Source organism: Berghia stephanieae, chromosome 15 (assembly GCF_034508935.2).
Source record: "Berghia stephanieae isolate SIO BIC M18660-M18661 chromosome 15, UCSD_Bste_1.3, whole genome shotgun sequence".
Taxonomy (NCBI): Eukaryota; Metazoa; Mollusca; class Gastropoda; order Nudibranchia; family Aeolidiidae; genus Berghia; species Berghia stephanieae.
This window is the reverse complement of record NC_088374.1, coordinates 1,427,339-1,434,838: the sequence shown is the minus strand read 5'-3', so window position 1 is coordinate 1,434,838 and position 7,500 is coordinate 1,427,339. Positions and strand designations below refer to the sequence as shown.

The window sequence follows — 7,500 nt, the reverse complement described above, 5'->3', positions numbered from 1 at the left end:
GGTGTATACATGGACACAATATCACATACATTGGTCTATACATGGATACATTATCACATACGTTGGAGTATACGTGAGACATTATCACATACGTTGGAGTATACGTGAGACATTATCACATACTTTGGTGTATACGTGAGACATTATCACATACTTTGGTGTATACGTGGAGACCCTATCACATACTTTGGTGTATACGTGGAGACATTATCACATACTTTGGTGTATACGTGGAGAGATTATCACATACTTTGGTGTATACGTGGAGACAATATCACATACTTTGGTGTATCCCTGGAAACATGTTCAGAGACGTGTTTGCCAATTTGATTCACGTCTGGACATGCTTCTAGAAAGTACGCTTAAGTAATGCCTCACAATATGCTTCCAAAGTCATGATGTCACTTCTATCGTAATGACGCATAAGGACTTAGTAACTGGATCTAAACTATCAGAACAATGGCGTCCAAAATGAATATTTATCCGACGATCATGAAGAATGAAAAGTACTGATTTTCTTTGTTTCGAACCAAGCTTCTCGTTGTTGGGCAGACGTGATATCAGACTATTTAATCCAATTGATATATCTGGAGAGTTGGAGACAACTGTTGGAAAGGAAGGGATTAAGGGAAAGCAGATCGAAGACCAAGTATTTGTTCATCTGACAGCAGAGAGCAGAACCACCAATAAGATAGGAGAAAAGGATGTGCCAGAGACAAACCAAATCAAATACTTAGGAGATGGGGGCAATTAGATGGAGGATACATGCAGGCTGGAAAGGTTGGTTCTAAGGAGTGTTTCATAGCCACCTTCAAGTTTAGTTACTAGACAGTAGAGGACGATGTGATCGTTGGTTTCTGGAGCTGCCTGACATTTCCGGTAGGCATCATCGTTCCCAAATTTCCATCTGTACAGGTAAAAGTAGTCCATCAGAGTCATTGGGTCCATTCAAACTGAATCTATGCGTAGCCATCGTTAAGTAGCCTTACACTGACACTGAAACCCAAACATACTGGCATTTTGACGTCATTATTTGGTCAGTGTCAGGCCGTAGCCATCGTTAAGTAGCCTTACACTGACACTGGAACCCAAACATACTGGCATTTTGACGTCATTATTTGGTCAGTGTCAGGCCGTAGCCATCGTTAAGTAGCCTTACACTGACACTGGAACCCAAACATACTGGCATTTTGACGTCATTATTTGGTCAGTGTCAGGCCGTAGCCATCGTTAAGTAGCCTTACACTGACACTGGAACCCAAACATACTGGCATTTTGACGTCATTATTTGGTCAGTGTCAGGCCGTAGCCATCGTTAAGTAGCCTTACACTGACACTGGAACCCAAACATACTGGCATTTTGACGTCATTATTTGGTCAGTGTCAGGCCGTAGCCATCGTTAAGTAGCCTTACACTGACACTGGAACCCAAACATACTGGCATTTTGACGTCATTATTTGGTCAGTGTCAGGCCGTAGCCATCGTTAAGTAGCCTTACACTGACACTGGAACCCAAACATACTGGCATTTTGACGTCATTATTTGGTCAGTGTCAGGCCGTAGCCATCGTTAAGTAGCCTTACACTGACACTGGAACCCAAACATACTGGCATTTTGACGTCATTATTTGGTCAGTGTCAGGCCGTAGCCATCGTTAAGTAGCCTTACACTGACACTGGAACCCAAACATACTGGCATTTTGACGTCATTATTTGGTCAGTGTCAGGCCGTAGCCATCGTTAAGTAGCCTTACACTGACACTGAAACCCAAACATACTGGCATTTTGACGTCATTATTTGGTCAGTGTCAGGCCGTAGCCATCGTTAAGTAGCCTAACACTGACATTGAAACCCAAACATACTGGCATTTTGACGTCATTATTTGGTCAGTGTCAGGCCGTAGCCATCGTTAAGTAGCCTAACACTGACATTGAAACCCAAACATACTTGCATGTTGACGTCATTATTTGGTCAGTGTCAGGCCGTAGCCATCGTTAAGTAGCCTAACACTGACACTGAAACCCAAACATACTGGCATTTTGACGTCATTATTTGGTCAGTGTCAGGCCGTAGCCATCGTTAAGTAGCCTAACACTGACACTGAAACCCAAACATACTGGCATTTTGACGTCATTATTTGGTCAGTGTCAGGCCGTAGCCATCGTTAAGTAGCCTTACACTGACACTGAAACCCAAACATACTGGCATTTTGACGTCATTATTTGGTCAGTGTCAGGCTCTAAACATTGTTAAGTTATAGCCTTACACTGAAACCCAAAAAGACTAGCATTTTGACGTCATTATTTGGTCAGTGTCAGGCCGTAAACCATTGTTAAGTTATAGCCTGACACTGAAACCCAAAAAGACTGGCATTTTGACGTCACTATTTGGTCAGTGTCAGGCCGTAACCATTGTGAAGTTATAGCCTGACACTGAAACTCAAAAAAACTTGCATTTTGACGTCATTTTGTGTTGTTGTTTTTTTCACCGTTTAGTGAGTTGTCGTTAGTAGTGCTCGTGGAAACAAGTGGCCCCATTGGTTGAACTATTGAATACAATTCACGATTTGTTTGCTTTTGTGGCAAAAGGCTGGCAGTTTAACGTCATTTTTTGGTCAGTGTCGGGCTATAAGGTATCGATGGCCACGCTTACAATGACCAAAAAATGACGTCAAAATGCCAATTTTTGACACAATCGTGAGTTGTATTCAATAGTTGAACCAATGAAAAACTTGTTTCCATGAGCTCTAGTAAAGACAACACACTAGACGCCACAAAACAAAAAAGCTGACGTCAAACCACAAGTCCTAAAGGGTTCTAGCGTGGCCTTAGTAAAGTTTTGGCCTGACAATGACCAAAAATGACGACAAAATGTCAATCTGTTGCCACAAAAGAAAACGAATCGTGCGTTGAATTCAATAGTTCAACCAATGAATTGACTTGTTTCCATGAGCTCTACTAACGACAAATCACTAGAAGATGCAAAACCAAATAATGACGTCAAACTGCCAATCCTTTTGGATGTCAGTGTCAGGCTATAACATAACGATGGCTACGGTTTCAGTGTCAGGCTATAACATAACGATGGCTATGGTTCTAGTGTCAGGCTATAACATAACGATGGCTACGGTTCTAGTATCAGGCTATAACATAACGATGGCTATGGTTCTAGTATCAGGCTATAACATAACGATGGCTACGGTTCTAGTATCAGGCTATAACATAACGATGGCTATGGTTCTAGTATCAGGCTATAACATAACGATGGCTATGGTTCTAGTGTCAGGCTATAACATAACGATGGCTACGGTTCTAGTATCAGGCTATAACATAACGATGGCTATGGTTCTAGTGTCAGGCTATAACATAACGATGGCTATGGTTCTAGTGTCAGGCTATAACATAACGATGGCTATGGTTCTAGTGTCAGGTCATATATTAATCCGCTGGATCCAGTACGGTCAAACCAGCATCGTACAGTTTTACTCCCGTTACCGAAAATGTTCACTATTCTCGAATAGGGTTCAACAGTCATGACGTCACTTCCCTCTTAATGACGCATGATAACTTAATAACTGGTTCTAAACTATCAAAACGATGACGGATACCCTTATGACATAATTCTCCGACGAGCATAAAAGTGATCATGTTTAGACTTTTATACATTCTGATCACATGACATGTGAAAAAGTTCTAGCCAGCATGAAGAATAAAAAGTAAATATTTTCTTTGTTTAGAACCAAGCTGCTGTTGCTGGGCGACGTACCATCAGACATCATCATCATCATGATCGTGATCATCACCACCACCATCATCATCATCATCATCATCATCATCATCATCATCATCATCATCATCATCATCATCATCATCATCATCATCATCATCATCATCATCATCATTATTATTATTCTTATTTCCAACTCAAACTGATTTGATCCGTCCTGTCCAACGTTTCCCGACTTTGAAGCAAAGTGTGATGACCAAAAAAAAAAAATTAAAAAAAAATTAACTAAAATTATAACAAACAGCTGTGTGGCGTCAATTCCGTTCCATCTATATATAGAATGAAGATGACGTCACTCAGGTCTTTGTTATCGCCTTTTGCCACCCATATTCATGAGTAATTCTCACGAAACTGTACTAACCAGACTATAACCATTCATGGTTACACATATTATGTTTTTGTCCGTTACACTTACATAATAATATGGCACTATTGCAAGTGTCTTTGTCAAGGGCATACTATCTATATTTAGAATCTGTATTGAAATCCATATCGTTGATGTTTTAGTAACTTAATATCGGATCAATCAATGGGCGTGGCGTGTCCACCGCCAGCTACACATCAAGGCGTGTCGATCTGTTTCATCTGACATCAACCGGTCGTTCTAACCCTGATGTTGTCATAGAACCCATTCATGGTGTTCTATAAATAGAGGAGAGTGTGTACACATGACAACACTCACAACATTCTACAGTGAATCTAAAATATCAGAAAATTTACGAATAAAAGCACGTTTAGTTATTTTCGCTGATACTATACGGACTTAGGAAGGTTAGTGATATATATATATATATATATATATATATATATATATATATATATATATATATATATATATATATATATATATATATATATATATATATATATATATAAAATGTTTTGTAACGTAATTGTCATATTTTTGCTACCAGTTGTCTAGTGTGTTTTAACTAATGTATTTATGTACTATAAATTATCGGTGAGGGTGGGAATGGGGGGGGGAGTTGGGGGGTGGGGTGATTATTTGTCGTTAGCTGACAAAGAATGTTGAGCCCGAAACGATCTGTGTATGGTATTTTTGAGCTGTCCTATTCGTGTTTGTTTATTCCATTTGCCAGGCTGTAGAGTGGCCAAGACCACAAAGCCTTACATTTAATCTAATACTGTTTTAAAATATTATTTCATTTCATTTACATTATTTACAATCCTGCTTGATAAAATCATTCTCCCGCTATGTGGCTGGTGGTATTACATTCCCTTTCGGATCAAAAAGTCATAGGTTCGAGCCTCGCTCGGTAAATTGTTGAGTCATTGAAAAAGACTCTTTACTCACATTATCTCATCTTACTCAGGTGTAAAATGAGTACTTGGACTTTAACAACGTTATCACAGTCGGGTATGAAATATGTATTATCGCATAACTGTGAACGTGTTGCTGTAGGTTAGGAACCCTTTAAAAAGCGCATTGAGTGTACATTGCGCTATATAAAAGCTATATTTTTTAAATTATAACTTTTAAATAAAATTCTGTAACTTAATATTATTATTCTTATCATGTGTGAACCTGGTGGTCTAGTGGTGTGACTTTTGCCTTACGATCGGAATGCCATGGGTTCGAGCCCCGACCTGAACAGAGCAAAGTCGAGTCCTTTGAAAATGCTCTTTAGTTACATTATCCAGGAGTTAAATGAGTACCTTAACGTTAACACCGTTTTATGTGTACAAAATAAATAGTAACATTATCTAACAGAGATTATGTCTTGTCCAACATGTTTAGTGTTTAAGGTCGCCTTGGGACTCTTAGAAAGCGCTTTGAGCACGTTTATGGATATCGTGTTATATAATAGTTGAAGTATTGATTAACCTATTTGTCTAAATAATCTTTGTAAACCTGATTTCCCCATTTTTATGAATAACATTTATCAATTCAGTTATATTTTCATTTTTTCGATTGGCGGATGTTGGGAGTAATGTATCTAAACACATAGCATCAGTACATAAAATTGCGTTTCTTAATTGTTTTTTTTCATTTATGTATAGGGAATGAGATTAGTGGAAGAGTAGCGTCCCTTGATTGGACGTCGCCCATAGTCTGTGACGTCACCGGCGAAAAAGTTATTAGAGAGATAACGTCATGTTCGTTGTGCGCATGCGTATCTGGCCTCGCGTCCGCGCACAACCAACATGACGTTCTCTCTCTAATAACTTGACGTCACAGACTATGGGTGAGGTCCAATCAAGGGACGCTACTCTTCCGCTAATCTCATTCCCTATACATTTATTTGTTTTGTGATTATGAATTCGCTTGTCTTCTTCAAGTTCTTAAGTTCTTGTTAGGAATATGTAGAAGGAACGAAATTGGCGCCACTCAACTCTTTGACGTGCACTTATTTTCAGGTCTTATAGCCCAAGATATTTTGGGCCCATTGTTGTAATAGAAATCGTTTTTTTTTTAATGACGGAAAAAATTGTCCATTACAGCAAGTTTAACTAGGCCCATAATTACAATTGGGTTTTTGACCTGTGTATATGTACACGTCAATTTGAATCTATCAAGGAACGTGATAATTAATTCCATCCCATTATAATAATTATAATGATATGCATGACTGTTGATGTTGATAATTTATGCAAATGATTATACTATTCAATTCCCAGTTACATCATGATTAGAAATTATCTTAGTACATTAGCATAACACATTTGCATATTGGTATGAATATATTAAAGATATAAATAAACAAACATAAAAATAAAATGCGTTTTAAAAGGGATACCTGACCAACAGCAACATTTAACATTAAGGACTGGACATGACGCCTGTTAGGCGATATTTCAATTTATTGGGACTAAGACAGCGCTGTTAATTGCCGGGAGCTCATTTTAAACCTAAGTGACAGAATGTGGGTAAAGAGGCTTCACCAAGGATTCAAGACGAAAAAGAAGAAGAAGAAGAAGAAGAAGAAGAAGAAGAAGAAGAAGAAGAAGAAGAAGAAGAAGAAGAAGAAGAAGAAGAAGAAGAAGAAGAAGGGTACTTGGCTTAACTTTTATAGGTACGTGGTTCGAATTCCACTTTGGCAGCGTAGAATTACCAAGTCTTTGGAACAGACTTTTAACTCGCATTCTGTAACCACTAGCCTATGGAACCGTAGTGCTTATAGCGTTAAAAGGACAATAGCTAATGCTTGCTACCCTTTGGATAGGACGCTAATCGACCGTAAAGTATTTCCAGCTAGATCAACCGAACAAAGCTACCCAAACCTTGTTGGTGGATAGAGGGCTCGGGATAAAATCTAGACTACACTGGGTATTGACCTTGGTCCCTTTGACTGTAATGCGAGGGCAATCGACTACACTGGGTATTGACCTTGGTCCCTTTGACTGTAATGCGAGGGCGATTCAGACCTCATGCTCAAGGTAAAATTAAATACTACTGGTAACAGTATTGTTTTCTTTGTTAAAGAACATAACATATAAAGCACTTCACAGGCTTTACGTGTCGCCCTATTTGTTCAATTTTTCAGTTCGAATGTTGTGTTTTTTAAAAGTTATTTGACAATAGTAAGTTGATGCTGTTCTTGATGTATGGTTCTAGGTCTGTATGTCTTTAAATATGATACTATTACAGTCGACGTGTGCATAGATGCAGGTCTCACATCCTTTCACGATTGTGGGCCTAGTTTAACATTGTTGTACTGGACAATATTTTGCTTCTTTTTTTTTAGGTTTCC

The 7,500-nt window shown here is 38.7% G+C and overlaps 1 protein-coding gene across 1 annotated transcript in view; it reads left to right on the top strand.

Annotated features, from left to right (window-relative positions):
* Positions 1–4,421: 4,421 nt before the first annotated feature.
* LOC144960560 (farnesyl pyrophosphate synthase-like) overlaps positions 4,422–7,500 on the top strand; it is a 32,925-nt gene continuing 29,846 nt past the window's right edge. Inside the window, exon 1 of the mRNA XM_078893770.1 lies at positions 4,422–4,558. The gene's annotated coding sequence lies outside the window, so the exon portion shown is untranslated. The remainder of the gene's footprint in view (positions 4,559–7,500) is intronic.